At 48.2% G+C, this 17,886-nt stretch overlaps 1 long non-coding RNA gene across 5 annotated transcripts; it reads right to left on the reverse strand.

Moving 5' to 3' along the window:
• Positions 1 to 3,612: 3,612 nt before the first annotated feature.
• On the reverse strand, positions 3,613 to 17,561 carry LOC132646803 (uncharacterized). 5 transcript variants are annotated; one of them, XR_009585073.1, is made up of 7 exons: positions 17,469 to 17,561; positions 14,503 to 14,645; positions 11,490 to 11,715; positions 8,069 to 8,184; positions 6,058 to 6,160; positions 5,569 to 5,657; positions 3,614 to 3,870 (listed from the first exon to the last, which is right to left on the reverse strand). It is a non-coding gene; the product is annotated as an uncharacterized LOC132646803 (long non-coding RNA). The 5 variants fall into 5 exon arrangements; XR_009585072.1 differs by lacking the exon at positions 17,469 to 17,561 and having other exon boundaries at positions 3,613 to 3,870; positions 8,069 to 8,132; positions 14,503 to 14,815; XR_009585070.1 differs by lacking the exon at positions 17,469 to 17,561 and having other exon boundaries at positions 3,613 to 3,870; positions 14,503 to 14,815.
• Positions 17,562 to 17,886: the final 325 nt, after the last annotated feature.

A 17,886-nucleotide genomic window follows, 5' to 3' on the forward strand; every position in this document is an offset into this window, starting at 1 on the left:
AAATTACAAAAAGAGATCATCTGATCTATTATTCCCCATCACAACAATATCTCTTGTACCTACTGAGTGGATAGAGAAACTGACACTCAAGAGCAGTGTCTGTTTACCCATGGCAGTTAATAGAAGAGTTAGCATTTGAGCACTTTCTTGCTGACTGTAGAATTCATATTCCTTGTCATTTCAAGCCCCTGCCTCCTACTTACTTAGGAAGCTGCCACTTCCCTTGTAGGATGAAAGCACCTGAGGATATGGTTAGAGTTTTCTTCTGTCCTCAGAGCCTCCTGGATGCTGGGTTGAGAGTCCTGGACTCTATGAATGCAGAATCAAATACAATTCTACCTTTTCTACTCCCTTCTCTATGTTATAGAAACCACACTAGGGCCCTCTTTATAAGAGGCCAGGGTCACTGCCTGCCACCCACACCCCAGTGGAGAAATAAAGTCATTCCATTGACAGCTAACTGACTGGCAGTTAAGTGGAAGATAAAAGAGAGGAAGAAAAGACTAAATGAGCTAAGAGGGAGCTGAGGGCAGGAATGGGGCTCTCAGGATGAACTGGCCACCTTCAGTGGCTTTAAAGGTACAAGAAAGAGATGGCTCAGAGGTTAAGAGCACTGGCTGATGTTCTAAAGGTCCTGAGTTCAATTCCCAGAAACCACATGGTGGCTCACAACCATCTATAATGAAATCTAGTTCCCTCTTCTGGCCTGCAGGTGTACATGCAGACAGAACACTGTACACATAATAAATAAATCAGCAACAAAAAGTACAAGAGAGTTACTGGATCTCATCACCGATCTCTGCTCTTCCCCAGGAGCTGTGGAAACCTAGTCTGTACTTCAGTCTCCTCTCATTAGGAATGTTGTGAGGGTGCTGTCCTTGCTAGACCTTCTGGGCTGCGTCCAGAAGGAATGGGACTATGAGAAGGAGTGCTGCCTCTTACGAGACGCTGTGACAATGCTTTTAGTGCCTTTAAATATGGACAGTAAGAGAATCATCTCAACCTGAGATGCTATGGAAATGACTGGGTCAGAGTGGTCTGGGAGCAACAGGGATTTTACAAAATTGTGGCCATAAAAAGACAATGATTCCCGATCCACCCCATCCCCCAATCAGATGCAAAAGCAGTCATGGTGGCACATGCCTTTAATCCCAGCACTCAGGAGGAAGAGGCCAGCCTGATCTGCAGAGTGAGTTCCAGGACAGTCAGAGTTACAAAAAGACTCTATCTTAAAAAAACAAAAATCAAAATGAAAAGATACTAAAGGCATATCAGCTTGCTATCTTATTCCAAGAATATGGCTGAAAAATGGCCACTTCTTCAATTGCAGTTCCTGGCTCTGCACCCTGATACCTCCTTTCCCCCAACAGTAACTTTATGGCCTTGTTCTGATCCCATTCTCACCCTTTCAAACTTGTTCCTAATTCTTTTGTCTTGTTTTGAGTTTTGTTTGTTGAGACAGGGCCTCACTATGTTGCTTTCTACCTGGCTTGGAACTTGCTATGTAGATCAGGCTAGCATCAAACTCATAAAGATCCACCTGCCTCTGTCTCCCAAGTGCTGGGGTTAAAATTGTGTTCTACCACACCAGGCTAAGATGCTCTAAGAAAGTGTTCTTTTCAATTTTGTATGTGTGTGCATGGACACACACACACACACACACACACCTAAAAGAGACCAGAGGCATCATATCCCCCTGGAGCTAGAGTTGCAAGCAGTCCTGAGCTTCTCAAATGTGAGTGCTAGAGACCATACATACTTCGGTCCTTGCAGGAGCAGCAAGCACTCTTGACCACTGACCACCATCTTTTCACCCGCAAAGTTATTCTAAAGAGAGACACCAGTAGCTTCTCCCTATGACTGTCAGACTATTAAAAACAATGGCCCCCAAGAAATTAGACTTTCCTCATGATTCTCAGAAGAAGGAAACTCCCTAGCAGCCAGGGGAAGCGTTTATCTCCGGGAGGAGACCTCACACCATTCTCAGCTCTTCAGACCACCATCCGGAAGAGACTGGAGCTCAGACCACACCCTGACCAGGACTGCTCAGTTATGCATACTGTTTGCCCTCTATTTAAATCTAAACCTATGTCAGGGTCCCGAGGACTTGGCCAGGCACAGGCAGTGTCACTAGATCTCATTATTTGTTCCTCTTCCCAATGTGGCCACACTGAATAATTCTGTTTTCTCTGCTTTTCCCGATTACTATTTCTTGAGGCTTCAGGTTTGACCCTAACAACTCTTTACCAGGGTCACCTGTGGGTGAAGTGTGTAAAAGCCAGACTTTACAGGGTAGCCCTGGTGATGTCAGGTCACCCTTCCGAGCCTGTTTCTCTGCTTAGAAAAAAAGGGGGTAAGAATTCCTGGGAGGATGAAGAGATTACACAAAGGCCACGAGCTGTTTTTTTTTTTTTAGGTGTGGGGGCTGTTATTTTTGAGATAGGATCTCCTTCTTTTGCAGAAGTTGATCCTCCTGTCTCAACCTCTGGAGCACTGATGTGACAGAGGTGTATAAACAGGCCAGGCCTGGGAGCCCTATGCTCTCACTCTCCACACACCTTCCTGTGTGTGCAGGGCTGTGCAATCGCCAGCCGTGGCCTCGTTATCCTCTGCAGCAACCCAGAGGCAAAAATCTGATTCACAGATAAATGGTCAGAAAGGGTAGAAACCAGGTTCCGCACTCCAGTCGCGTTCCCTCTGCCTTATCCCTCCTCCTCTCCTACCTCAGACCCTTCCTTGACAAGTTTCAGCGTAAACCCTGTGGAAGGATACATTGGTGTCAGGCCTGGGTGGGTATCCTTCCTGTCCTGCAATGGAGGCTTTCTCTATTTTCTCTACCATGATGTAAAGCCCTTATCATGCTACAGATGCCTCCCTAGAGCACAGCGCCATGTTGGGGCTGATAGCAGGTGCTCAGCAAATACTTGCCGGAGGAAGGAATTCACCATGCCAAGCAGAATGCTATGGGAGGGGCAGCAGAGAAAGCTTTGGACTTTCGCCATGCCTTACATTAGCCCTGACAGCCAGCCCCCCTCACCCCCGGATGCCACTGAAGCTATCTGAATTCCGGTCACCGCTTCACCTTGGGAAGGCAGCCGCAGCCCTCACCAAGCAGTAATTGACGTCACTGTGGTGCCAGGAGCTGCCCCGTTAATATTTAATGTGGCCTCACTGCAGCAGAGATTCAGGCAAGGAGAACTGGAAGGGGCTGTGTCTCGGCTCTGTGGAGCCACGGGGAGGGCCTGGATGGGAAAGAGCTCCCTGAGCTGGATAGCCTGGCCGGCCCTTTTCGGTCCCTGGCTTAACTCTGAAAGAGCCAGGGCAGCATGTGGCCTGCAGTGGGACAACAAGACTGCTGACTGAGCGCAAGTCCTAAATAAAAGGGGGATTAGGGGCTCCTGGGGAAGTTTCCTGGAGACAGTGGACAGGGAGAGTGCTGGCGCCAGCTAGACCACCATGCGAAGCTCTATGATCAGAGCCTCAGCCTGCTAACTGAGGAATGGGCAAGTTGAGGCAAGGATTTGCAGAGGATTTGCTAGCACAAATGTACTAGCCCTCTATAATGTGGAGCCTCTTCTTCCAGGCAAGATGTGAAGGGCCCTTTGTGGACTCAGTGGCCAGGGAAAGAACAGCACAAGACAGAAGGAAAGGGAGTTTGGAGCCAAATGTCTTTATCATGGTCCCATACCTGGAGGGGTATCAGAGCCTGTGTTGGATGACCCCCATTACCTGACCCCTCGGCCTATCAGATGAGGATGCTGAGGGCCAAAGAGGCCATGTGGTCCAGATGTCTACATGCAGAGCTGGGGCTGACCAGATCAGCAATCCCTAGGACTTTGCCAGCTGGGAAGTTTACTCATGGTCATCCGCCTGGTGGGAAAGGCAGATGGGTTCACAATGACTTTCCCTTTGGAGGCCAGGACAATAGTAGAAACCTCACCTGCCCCCCACCTCCTCCTGATCTCCTCCTGGTGTAACTTCCCACAAATCCAATCAGCTTCCTAGCTAAAGTCTGACCACATCATCTCAGTGCTTAAATCCATTCTGTGATCCTACATGGGGACAGAGGGACACTAAAGAGGATGCAGGAGGTGAAGGTCAGCTGATCTCAGAAGGTGCTTCAGAGCAAGGGTGGCCCAAATCCTTATATGTGCACACATATTGAAAAGCATTGTCATTCACCTGAACATTTACAGCACAGCCTGTATTTGCTAAGTCAGGCATCCTGTGTCTAGTGTCTTCAGGGAAAAAGACTAGGGTCTTAAGATGGCACCGAGCTCGTCACCCCCTTCTTCTGAACTCTCTGCTTCAGACAACGTGATCCCTAACTTTGCTTCCCTCTGGCCTCTTGGAAGAAATCGTCCCTTCCCTAATGACCCTCTTGCTATGTCCTGTTTCTCCCACTGCCTCTGGTGCTTGGGCTGACTCATCCTTTAGGCCTCTGAAGCATCTTCCTTGCTTCTTCCTGGAAGCCCCGGAGGTTATCCAGCACTGGCACCTCCTCCCGTGCCCTAAGTAGTTTCTTGTGTCTGTTTCAAAGGCTTCCCTTCCTTTAATCAAATCTGTGTGCCTACAAGTTCTTTCCCTGGCCCAGTCGGAATTTCATCTCCTCCAGGCCTTTCCTGGGCCCCATATTTTTTACAGCACTCGAAGACAAACATACACACACAACTAAAAATAAAAATAAAATTGTTAGAAAGAACTTGCATCTTTTTCTCCATCTACTCCCTGAATCCAGGCTGCCCTTGTGACTTTCCTTGACAATTCAGTGCAGCAGAAGCCACCCTTTGTTACCCTAGGCTTCCACAGGTTTCAACTGTCCACCTTCATTCTCTTGGAATGACACTCCTGGACTACCACAGAGGCTGGTCTAGGCAACTGGAGGATGAAAGGCCACATAACAGCCAATAGCCAATGCTTGGAAGGTCTGCCTGGATATAGATCAGGTGTTAAGTTTAAAAGACCTGTTATGTGGTCAAAGAGAGCTAAAAAAATTGCTTGTCACCTAGATATCTGTTCAGTTGCCCCTCCTCAAAGAAACCTTTCCTGGCTATCTTCATCCACCCCCATCCTCCCTCCAACCCCTATCCACCACTAGTTTATGACTGTCTCTTTACCCTGTTCCATTCAATCCAAGACTTTCATCACCATCCGAGACCCCGTTGGAGTCACATTTGGACTTGCTGTCCATCTCCTACTCTGGGCTACAGTTTCCATGGAAGCAGGGCCGATCACAGTCTGTCCCCCCATGTCTCCAGTGTCTTGATGTCTGGGACAGGAAAGATGCTTCTAACTGTTGTAAAAGAGCTGTGTATCAGCCAGGCACAGTGGTGCACACCTGTAATCTCAGCACTCGGTGGGTGGATCTCTGTGAATTTGAGGCCAGCCTGGTCTACACAGTAAGTCCAAGACAGCCGAGGCTACACAAAGAAACCCTGTCTCGAAAACAAAACAAAACAAAACAAAACAAAACAAAACAAAACAGAACAACAACAACAAAAAGCTGTGTGTCTGCTGGCTGCAGGTGTGGCTCTTAGGAGAGCAGTGCACTGGGTGTGAGCTTTTCACCTGGTCATCTTCGGAACCATTGCTCCGGGAAGGGCAGGAGGGTGGGCCTAGTGGCTGGCCTCTGTTTCCAAGGCAAGAACGTCAGGAAGCTAGGAAAGAAAGAAACATACAGAATATTTGCCTTCAGTTTAGATTTGAACTAAGAGAGCAACTGGGGGTTTCTTTCTTCTGTTTCTACTGCCCAGCCCTCCGGCTAGGGCTGCTGAGTCATTCCTTGGGAAACAACTACTTCAGATTCCTTTACACAAAGCCAGTCCTCAGAGTCTGCAATTTCCTGTGCCAAGAAATTGATCCATAACTGCAGGATCAGTTGAAGAGGAGTGCACACCCAGGGAACAGGAGCCTGAGCCGGCAGAGCGCACGGAGCTGCTGCTCGCTGTCTGTGGGAGCGCGCCCAGGGCCGAGCTCTAGGGCCCTTGTTTTTGGAGTCATGGTTTAAGACCTTGCCAGGGCTGGACAGATGATGGCTCAGCAGTTAAAAGCACTTACTGCTCTTGCAGAAGACCCAGGGCTCGGTTCCCAGCGCACACATGGAGGCTCAGGGCCGACTGTAACTCCATTTCCAGGAAATCTGACCCCCTTCCTCTGGCCTCTGAGGACAGCAAGCACACACACAGCACATATACATACATGTGGGCAGGACACTCATTAATAACCTTCCCAGGCTCCTGTAGCTAGGAGCAGGCAGACCGAGAAGCGTTGAGACTATGGATGAATGTTCAGTGAGTCAGGCCCACTCGACACACAAGGCTTCAGATCTACAGTTAAGCTGACCAGAGGGGCGGCTGGGAGTATTTCTTCGCCTGCTGGTATATAAGAGAGGGACCGAGCAGGGTTTGCAGTTAAACGTGGACTCTTCTGGGGACCAGAGCCACGTTTAGGAGTTAACTAGGAGGGGCTAAGGTCATGGTATGGGACTCTAGGTCCAGGTACCTAATTCTCTCTTTTTAAAAATATGGGGTGCCAGGTATGGTGGCTCATGCCTCTAATCCCAGGCAGAGACAGGTGTACCCCTGAGTCCAAAGCAAGCTTGCTTGGTCTACAAAGCAAGTTCCAAGTCAGCCATGGCTACAGAGAGAAACCCTGTCTCAAAAGTTATCCTGGGGAACAAGCCTAGAGTCTCACATGTAGCAGCACACGCTCGGTGACTGAGTGATGCTCCTTGCTCCAGCGCGAGCAAATATACTTGGTGCTCGTTTTGATTTATATTTATGTTGAGACAGGGGCCTACACTGTAGCCCAGGTTGGCCTAAAATCCACTTTGTAGCCCATGCTGGCCTGGAACACACAGCAAGTCTCCTACCTCAGCTTCCTGAGTATTGGGGTTACAGGTATGAGCTACTAAACCCAGCCCTGGCTGCCTAATTCTATCAGCTTCTGGGAGCCCCCAGGGTAGTGAAGGCGACCATTTGTTATGCAGCTTTGACAAGTGTTCGGGAGGGCGGACAGTCCAATGTGGGTGCTATGTGACACAAAGCAAGTCTCCTGGCTCCTCTGTGCTCTGGCGTCTATGTGCGAAGGGAGCGGTTGAGTCCTAGCTGATACAACTCCTAGGGCCGTTGAGATGATATTTTAGATGGAAGAGTATTTTGAAAAGCGTTCGATGCTTGACAGATAAAAAGAGGGCTAGTTATTAAAAGAAAAGACCCCTGCATTCTCTCACAATAGCCCTTTCAAGCCAATCAGACAATACAATATAAACTCAGATCCTGGCTTGTGGTTTATATGAATTTGGGAAAATAAGTTAGATTTTTTTGTTCTTTTTTTTTTCCCCCCTCCTACAGAGCATAAAAGCCCTGGAGAAAAAGGAAGAATAAGCAGCTGCTGCAAGATACAAAATAGACAGTGTGAGGAGAAGCCTCGCCTAACCCTAAAGCCCTGAGAGGCCAATGCTTGAGTATGAACTTGCTCAGAGGTTACCTGTCCCTCGTTCCACCCTCTGCAGACAGCCCCATGGATCTTAGCCCACCCCAGGTACATGGTGACTCAAGTCTCTGCAGAGACTGGTCCCTCTGTCTCTGTTGCCATGGCGCTGCAGCACAAGCTGGCCAATCAGGAAAGAGACCCATATCTGAGCCTCTGTTGAAGCCAGAGCAGGTCTTAGCCAATAGGAAGGGCGGCAGAGTGGAGCCACCATGGAAACCTCAGCAGCAGGTTCAAGCCATGTTTTCATGTCTCATTTGCAGGGGCAGGGAAGGGGAACAGGCTGGGTTTTCAGCACCCACCTGCCCCTCTTTCCCCAAAGCTCCCTTTGCATTTCCAGGAGGACATTCAGGAGCATAGCAGGGGTAGACTGTATCTGCCAAGAGTCAGAAATGACTCCAGCTTAGCAGGACAAAGCTTTAGCCATCCCCTCACCCCACGCGCTCAGCACCATCTGTGTCTGTGACCTTAGCCTGTCCCCACAGTTCCGCCTGGCCCCACACAGCTGACCTAGGAAGAGCTGGGTAGGATGCAGAAAGATCCCAGCCCCAAGTAAGAAAAGAAACATGGGACTCACTCCAAAAGGGTGCGCTTTTGTCCCCCAGCTTTGTGGCTTTGAGCAAACTGCTTAACCTCTCCTCCTGCGGGCAGGGTAGAACAGAAACAAGGGTCTGATCCAGACACCATCTCCTTCTGTAAAATGAGCAGAGGAAGCAAATGGGCTCTGCTGGTTACACTCTTATGCTTTTTCACCTTTATGCTCTAGCAAAAATGAATCTGTAGTAAACACTTTCCCAAGGAGCAGACCCCTTAATAGGGACAGTGGACACAACAAGGCTGGACAGTCTATTAACCTGTAAGTTTCCAGGCTAAGCCGGCCATTCTTTCTAGTGCTCATGCCCAGAAAGGTGAAGCTGCCTCTTAAAGTCACACAGCTTACTAGATATGAAGTCATGACCAAGCCTTAGCTCCTGCTTGCCTGCATCATACAACCTCTGGGAGGTGGACTTTCTTCCTTAGTAAGCAACCGCGAGCCATACATCCAAACGCCTTTCGTTTTGCAAACATGGACTTGATAACAACTGCAGGGGAAAGCATGTCGCAGGCTTTCCCCACTCCCTTCTGGCTTTCACTCTGTTGCCTGGCAACAGTTCTATCCAGAAACCCGGGTCTCATCCTAGGCAACTCTCTCACCCCCATCCTTCCTGGAATACATTGCTAAGTCATGGCCATTTTATCTCCTAAGTGGTCCTTGAGACAGTGCACTCATCTTCTCCCCCACTGCCTCACTAGCCCAGGGTTCCATTATGCATTTGTTTCATTTTGAACAACTACACATTCAATTCCCTCAGGCTTCAGCCTTTTATGCTTGCCCATCCCACCCCCGACTGCCATTTCCCATAACCACAGCTGAGAAAAACTTTAAAACTGCAAATATGATCATGCCCTGTGCTGCTTACTTAAACCTTCTAAAGGTAAAAGCAAAAGTCGTTAGCAGGCCTGAGATGCCTTTCTCCCCCAGCTTCATCCTGCCCTGGGGCATGGTCTTCCTTCTCCCTCTAAAATGTTCTCCACCACAACCCTGTTATTCTAGCCAGTCCTGCTTACCCTTCGGCTCTCAGCTCAGTGCTTACCTCCGTCAAGAGTTTTCAAAGGCTCTGCGGCCAGGTTTGTCTGTCCTGTGGTGGGTCTTCCTGGCACCGTGTCTCCCTTTCTATTTTTTTTAATAAGCTGTTTACTTCTGTTTTATGCACATGGGTGTTTTGCCTACATGCGTATCTGTGCACAGTGTTCATGCTCAGTTCTTGAGGAGGACGGAAGAGGCCATGAGGTCCCCTGGAACTGGAGTGACAGACAGTTGTGGGCTGCCATGTGGGTGCTGGGAATTGAACCTGGGTTTTCTGAAAGTGAAGCCAGTGCTCTTCATAACTGAGCCATCTCTCCAGCCTACCATGGCTCCCTGTCTTTCTTTGCTTTTCTCTCTCTCTCTTCCTCCCTCCTTCTCCCTCCACCTCCCGCCCAAGACAGGGTTTCTCTGTGTAGCCCTTAGAGTCCTAGAACTTGCTCTGCAGATCAGGCCAGCCTTACACTCAGAGATCTGCCTGCCTCTGCTTTCCCAGTTCTGGGATCAAAGGCATGTGCCAGCATGCACGTATAGGCACAATTTTGCATGTATTTGTGTCATTATTTGATCTTTGATGTAAATTTCATGAGAGCAGCAATCCTGTCCGGTTCTCTGCCTGAAGCATATGCATGGGTGGGTGGGTATATAAATGGACAGATGTGAAACATCTGGATTGTTGGACAGATGTATGAATGTATAGATGAGTACAGGATCCTTGAACAATTCAATGGATGTATCAACGAGTGAAGAGATGACAGGCTGCTCCTTATTTTGCTTCCTTAAACCTATTCTAATCATATCTCCCTCTAGTCTGTGGCTGGCCGATCTTCCCATTATTACCCATTTATTCTATTTCATTCCAGTTTATTTCATCAGAGCTTTTGATCAAACTCAGAGAATTCTACTGCTAGGCAAGTTCTCTGCCATTGTCCTATATCCGCTATCCACCTCCAACTTCATTTTCTATTTTATGTGTATGGGTATTTTGCCTGCATGTATGCCTGGTGTCAGCAGAAGCTAGACGTGAACTTCGGATCCACTGGAACTGGAGTTCCAGCCAGTTATGAGTTGTCCTGTGGGTGTTGGGAATAAAACCCAGTGTTGGTATAATGTGGACTGTATACAATTTACCCTTGTTCATTCAAATGCTGATTTCTCTACCCCACTATCTGGTTTCTATCTGGACACTGCATTGTGATATTTATTCTAAGCATCACCTGTCTTAAGTTTGTGTAAACATGCCACCATTTGTTCTCTGTATTTTCAATAAAAGGACCAGCCAATGCTGAGCAATGGAGAGAATGGGGTGGGACATCCTGGTCCCGAGGGGAAGAGAAAGAAGTGAGTGGGAGGAGTAAGAGAGGAGAGGTCAGGAAGAGAGGACTTGGAACAATGAGGAGAGATGAACCGGACTTGCTTTTAGATATGACTAAAAGCAAGTATAATGTGGGAAATCTGAATGGGAGGAAACTATTCGGACTTGGAGGTTTAGGATGGAGTAACTACTGCCCAGCATTGTGCTCTAGATTAGTTACATAAATCCTAGTCTCTGTGTGATGATTTGGGTATACAGCTGGTTTAGGAATAACCAGTATCTAAAAGATAAATCAATAATAAATATTAATAGTCCACTACAACCCAGGTCCTCTGGAAGAGCAGCCAGTGCTCTTAATTGCTGAGCCATTTCTCTAGTGTCTACCTCCCATCGTAGCTTATTGTATTTGTAATAACAACAATAACATATTAACAATATTATTTGTTTGTTTATTTATTTATTTATTTATTTATTTATTTATTTTTTCAAGGCAGGGTTTCTTTGCCTGGGCTGTCCTGGACTATACAGGCTGGCCTCAGACTCACAGAGATCCACCTGCTTCTGCCTCCCAAGTGCTGGGATTAAAGGCATGCGTCACCACTGCTTGGCTTTCTACCTCCCATTTTATGTGACAGAAAAATGTATTTGCTCGAGATCACACATGTAATAAGTAGTGATATTAGTGCTAAAATACAGGTCTGTGTGAATTCAAGGCCAAGATCCTTCACTACTGCCCACGTGTTTGAGGAGTGGGTACTGGCAGGCTGAGACAGCTCTTTCGGCTGCTGACTAATCACCTGTGAAAGACTTAATAGAAATCAGTTGATTTGTATTTATTTGTTTGTTTTTGAGACAGAGTCTGTGTGTGTAGCCTTGGCTGTCCTGGTGAACTCACAGTGATCCGCCTGCCTCTGCCTTCCAGGGAGGCACTGTCTTACAGGCCTGCATATTTGGTTTGTGTAACTGTTTTTGTTTTGCTTTTGTCTGTCTGTTTGTTTGTTTTGAGACAGAGTCTCACTAAGTAGACCAGGCTGACCTGGAACTCAGAGATCCACTTACTTCAGCCTCTTCAGGAGGAAACTGACGGCAGGGAGATGTGCCAGTCTCAGGCTGCCTCGTCGGTTTTAACAGGAGTAAGGCTGTCTCCTCTGCGTGGTAGTCCATCGACAACTTGCAGTGTTCGAATCTCCCCAGCGTAGAATCCTCTCCAGGGGCTGCAGAACAGAGGGTGCTAGGATCTGGAAACCAGCAAGCCTTCATCCTCATCCCAGCTCAGCCACTTTCCCTGGCCAGCACATTTCAAAAGAGAATTAAGTAGGTGATTTTGACAAGCAAGGACATAAAGCCATCAATTCCTGTCACCCTGGTTTTATAAAAGAAAGGGCATCCTGACACAGAAAAATGTAGGACAGACAATCTCAGAATTAATTTAGCTTTATAAAAAGTCCCCATGTAGTCCCCGTTGCTCTCATTTCGCCATGTCCCAGTGTGGGCTCTGTCGGAGACTGGCCCAGGTCTACAGAACCTCTGCTCTAACCCAGTAAAGAATGTGTCATCAGCCTGAGAAACCAGAACACAGAGCTCTGGTGTCAGGAGGGTTCATCCTTCCCCTGACTCAAGAAGGAAGGAAAAGCGAATGTATCTGGCACACAGACGGGAGGCTAGACAGACTTCTCCCTCGCACTGCAGCTTCATGCCCAGCTTTGATCTCTGCTTAGTGGGGCAAAGCCTCTCTCTCCTTTTGTCATGCCAAGGATGCCTGTGAGCACCCAAGATCAAATTCCAGCAAGCAGAACCTACTGAGGTCAGGATAGCTCTTCCAGCCCCATGACTGGATACTCATGAGAAAAGTGAGTTGCTTCTGCAAGGACAATAAATTATTCCCTTGGAGGATTTTTGGCCTTGTATTTCTCATTCCACTCATCCACTTACTAAGTCATCATTTACTATTTACCATAACGCAAAAAACCGTGTCAACATAGGGAAAGAATGATTTGGCCTCTGTGCTCATGGAGTTTGGTCTGTTACAGGGTACACGCAAGTGGAGGAGATAGTATAAACTTATGATCTCAGAGCACAGTCACATCTAGTGTGGTGGTTAACATGGATTGTCAAGTTACAGGATCTGGAAGCATTCAAGAGACAAGCCTCTGGCATGTGGATGAGAGATTACCTAATTTAGGTAACTGAGAAGATTCACCATGTATGCAGGCAGTCCTGTGCCATGGGCTGGGATCTCAGACTGGAGAAAAGTGAGAAAGCAAGCTGAGCAGCAGCCTTCTCTGCACCCTGCTTCCTGCCTGTGATTGCAACGTGGGCAACCAGCTGCCTCAAGCTCTTGCCACCATGCCTTCTCTGCCATGACAGACTGTACCCTCAAACCAGGAACCGAAGGGACACTGCCTTGTTACTTGTTAGATAGATGAGGATAGAAACGTATACTCTCAGAATATGATATGACAGGGTTTCCCGTAGTCACTGTTTAGAATATGATTATGATAATGATCAAGATGAGATGCTAATGATCGAGTTGACGTGGAAGGAAGAATGGGTGATAAGTAGGTGTAGAGGGAAAAGCACCTTCCAGGCGAGTGTTTTAGAGAGACAGAAATCACACACAGAGCCTGGATCACACACAGAGCCTGAATCACACACAGAACTGCAATGAGACCAGTGTGACTACAGAGGGACCAGCCACAGGAAAAGACATTTGCTATAAAGGACCTTATGGTTTACTTGCTAGTTTGAGTCTGGTTCTTGTATTAAGTAGATTAGGTACAGACCATGAAAAGTGGTGAAATCTACATGTAATTATTTCTCAAAGACAGCAAATAATAGTTCCCTCTTTGAGAAAACTGGGGGCTGGCTCTGTGATTAGAGTTCGTGCTGCTACTCCTGCAGAGGACCTGGACTCAATTCCCAGCACCCACAGGGAGGCTCACAACCATCTGTAACTCTAGCTCCAGAGGATCTGATGCCTCTTCCAACCTCCGAGGGCACCATGCTGGCACATGGTACAGGCCAAACATCCATATATATAAAAGAAATAAATACTTTAAAATTGTTTAAGATGATGTATACTTCATTCTGCCTGTACACCAGATCTCACTATAGATGGTTATGAGTCACTATGTAGTTGCTGGGAATTGAACTCAGGACCTTTGGAAGAACGGCCAATGTTCTTAACCTCTGAGCCATCCCTCCAGCCCCAAATAAATACTTTTTTAAAAGTTAAAAAAAGAAGTTAAACAGAGGTAATGGTGATGATGATAATAATTTTAAAGTGATAATGTAGTTGGATGTGATGGAAGCTCAATCCCATAATCCCAGCACTCAGGAGACTGAAGGAGGAGGACAAAGCAGCTTGGACTGAGAACAGGATGCCACCTCACAACGACAAACAGTAATAATCACAGTAGAATCAATGTCATTCAGTGCCTCATCGGCTGTGTTGGTGTAAGCACTGTCCTCATCCATTCTTTAATCTTCATCTCACCTCTGTGAGGTCAGCACTGCTATTATCCCGGAATTACAGATAACAAAGCCAAAGCACTGAGAGGTTAAAAACTTGCCCAAATAAAGACAAGGGTCATGTGAGCACTTGGAAGAGTCTTGCTCTCTGCTGCTTGGTTTGTTTTTTGGCTTTGGTGTTAGAGATTCCACTCAGGTCCTCGTACATGCTAGGCAAATGCTCTCTACTGTCAAGCTACAACCCCAGTGCAAGAGATTACCCCCTTAAAGAATTTACAGGCCAGCTCCATGTTTTCCTTTTAGAGACGCTGGCCTAGAGTATGCTTATCTTGTAATTTAGGCTCTTCTTAAAATCTTTGTTTGATATTTGTATGTGTGAGAGAGTTGGCCCAAGCATGCATGTGGAGGTCTCAGGACAACTATTAAGAGTTGATGCTCACCGGGCACGGTGGTGCACTAATCCCAGCACTCGGGGAAGCAGAGGCAGGTGGATCTCTGTGAGTTTGAGGCCAGCCTGGTCTACAAAGCCAGTCTAGGACAGACAAGGCTACACAGAGAAACCCTGTCTTGAAAACAAAAAAAACAAAAAATTGGTGCTCACCTTCTGTCTTGTTGAGGGAAGGTCTCTTCTAGTTTCTACTCCACTGTGTACTCCAGATCAGTGGCCTGCAAGCTCCCAGGTGATCCCGCAGCCTCTGCCTCCCATCATCTTGCTGTAGGAATGCTGGGATTCCGGGTGCCTGCCTTTGCAATGCCGCAAATGCAGACGGACAAGTTTAGTTGGGTTGCACGGATGTAGGAAGGGATGGGAGGAAAGGTCGATTACAATATGTTTTTGCTAATGGATCAGATGAGGGGGCTGAGGGAAAGGAAAATGTAGGGTAATTCCAAGGTTTTCTGCCTGAATGACTGGGTAGATGATGGTGTGGTTACTAAATTGGGGAAGACTGTGGGAGAGGCAGGCTTCAGGAGAGCTGGGGGCGAGGTGCGCAGCTAAATCAAGAGTTGTGCTGTAACACCATGAGTTTGCTGCTGTTCCCCCAATATCTCTAGTGAAGGACCTGGGAAGCAACTGAGCATAGGAGATAGATGGGATGGAAGTTGGGGTCCCACAGTGTGAGGACTGTGCAGAGGACAGAGCATGATCAGGGCATGAGAAAGGAGGAGAAAGAAGACCACAGAGGCCCAGTCTGGCCCAGCCTCAGACAGGTTGGTTCCCTGCTCAGGACCCTCCATTTTCCCTCTATTAACAATGGCCATCAAGGTCATCTTGCAATGCTTCTGAGGACTGGCAGCCACCCCCACAGCCATGTGTCAGAGGAAGAGACCCAAGCTCAGGGTCATCACCAAGTAAAGCCCATGGGTCTGGACAACTTGGTCCAACTCAACTCGCTGTGTGCTGAGGCACTTCCCTGCTGTCGATCACTGCCCCACCCAGCAAGTCGGGGCAGAGTGGAAAAGGGCTTCAGGCTGTAGCCAAGCTCCACCTTAGGAGGTGGCGGGTGGACCCCTTTCCCTTCTCCCAGGACACTCCTCTCTTGATGTGTCTCAGGCATGATCTAGTCAGTCTGTGCATACGCCTCACTCAGGGGGTGTCCCATGGAGCTCTGAGGTTCCATGAGCAGCAAGAGCACGTTGCTCTGTAAGGGTAGAGCCACCTTGGCTTTCCTCTCCTGGTTCAGGGAGGCAATCTCCATAAAGCAGAGCTCGCATGCATGGATCACAGGCACTCCTGGAGGGAGCTTTGCAGGACGCTGCTTGCTGCCCTGTTTAGCTTTAGCTCAGTGTGTGTGTGTGTGTGTGTGTGTGTGTGTTTGGTCGTTTATTTTGTTTTGTCATACTTTGAGACAACATCTCTTTCTTTAGCCCAGAATGGCCTCAGCCTTACAATCCTCCTTGCTCAGCCTGGCATTGCTGGGATTACAGGTGGATAACACCATGCCTGGGTCACAGTGGGTATTATCAGCTGCTCTCTACCTGTAAATAACCAGAGGCTACTGCCACAGCACCTGCTTTTCTTTTGTGGGCACCTCGGGCCAGACTATGGATTCTATGCCAGGTCCCCATGATGTTGCCCACCCAGCCTTTTGCCTTTGTGCTCTGATCTGTTGTGTTTTGGGCTTCACTTGTTGGTGATGACCCTGAGCTTTGGTCTCTTCCTCTGACACGTGGCTGTGGGGGTGGCTGCCAGACCTCAGAAGCATTACAGAATGAGTTTGCTGGCCATTGCTTATAGAGGGAAAACTGAGGCCTGAGCGGGGCCAACCTGTCTCGGCTTGGGGTTGGTTATTGGAGCTAGGCCAGTCCTTGTCTCTGTCTCCTAGAATCTACCGCCAGAGAAAGGCAGGCACTGTAGCCTCAGGAAAGGCTGCTAAAAGGCCAGCCTGTACTCCACCTACCATAAAGTAAAAGTTCTTCTCTTAGGCCCCTTTAACATGGCTGCCCCAGCCTAGGTACTTGCCCACTCTGTATTTACCCAACACAAATTTTCAGTAGCTTAGCAAGGAGGACAAACACATTCTTATTGAAAAGAAGCCAGAACAGAGGCCAGAGGAGGCTTTCCTGAGTCCACCCAGCTTCCTTCTCTTGAAGGTGTGTTGCCTGATGGTCCTGGGTGATGGGGTCTCACCTCCTCTTCTGGTCCACACCCCTTCCTCTCACTTGGACCCACTAAGCTTCTTTCTGCCTCAGGATCTCAGAGTCTTCATGGCCAGAACTTCTCTGCCCCATCATCTCTACTCTTTGCCACTTCTGCTGCCCACCAGGTTTCCAGGAAAACGTCCAGAAGCCACCCCTCAAACTCGGTGTAGCTTGAGGTCCCACCCAGCTGCACAGCCTCTCTGGCCTTTGGGAAACGTTCCCCAAGTATACTTCACAGCTACAATAGTTACTGTGTATTCTGTTGCTGTCTAAGGTCCTTCTCCCTCCTGTGGCTACAGAACGCTGTGCAGATGCTTGTGTACATACACACATATGCACGCATTAGAAATTGGCCTTTATTTTCTATCATGCTTCCCTGTGTCTGCAAAAGAACACCTAAAGAATGTCAAGTGCTCCTATCTATTTAGTGACACAGCCCAGTTTCAGTAACTAGGTGCATGTCCCAGGCTTCAGCTGGGAACTCGGTCAGCATGGAGAGTGCCTGCCCACTGGCACACCCATCACTCCCCAGGCCTAGCAGCAGCGAATTCAGGAGCCAGCAGAGTCCATTGGCCCTGAAATTCCTCTTTACTCACAGCCTTTTCAGGACTGGGCCGTTCTTCCCTTTCAATCCCTTCAGCTTCTCTCTAGACTAGACATCGCCTCCCTGAGATGCTCACAGAAATGCTTTTCTGGGAGCCACTGATGAGCTCTGTCTCCTTGCTGTTGCAGAGAGCAATGGGAGGCTGTGTGACATTAGGTACCCTCCTAAAGGCTAGTGGGCAGCCCTGGGGCTCCCAGAAAACTGCCTGGATCTGGGCTGTGAAAGCCTCAGGATAGAAGCAGCTGATAAATACGAGAGGCTCCTGCAGCAGTGGAACTCTTGCGCACAGTCATAGCAGGATTCCTGCAGGACAGAAGACATACCCACAGGTCCTCAGTGGAATCAGTGGCCTAAGATGGCGGCAAAATCTTGTCCCAGGTCCTCTCCTGACTCACGGTGTTTGTGCACCATCTTGTCTTTCCATCTGAAAGTTAGGGGTGGGGCCACCTGCCACTGCAGTAAGGACTTTGGGGCTTCCTTCCTCTTCCTTATGAAGACATCAATGGCTAGACACCCTGAAAGTGCCTCTGTGAGTCATACTGGGAATCATGAGCAATGTGCATGGCTCTCTCTCTGTGCGTACTGCAGACAGCTGTTAAGATGCATGTATTGATGAGACAATGGCCAGCAAATGTGTGGCTAGTGAGTGAGCCAATAAATGATATATAGATCCCTCTCTGCAGAGAGGCGTTGGTTTCGATTCTACTAGGAGACAGGACTTGCACTGAGTCATTCCTCTCA

This window comes from Meriones unguiculatus, chromosome 12, assembly GCF_030254825.1.
Source record: "Meriones unguiculatus strain TT.TT164.6M chromosome 12, Bangor_MerUng_6.1, whole genome shotgun sequence".
Taxonomy (NCBI): Eukaryota; Metazoa; Chordata; class Mammalia; order Rodentia; family Muridae; genus Meriones; species Meriones unguiculatus.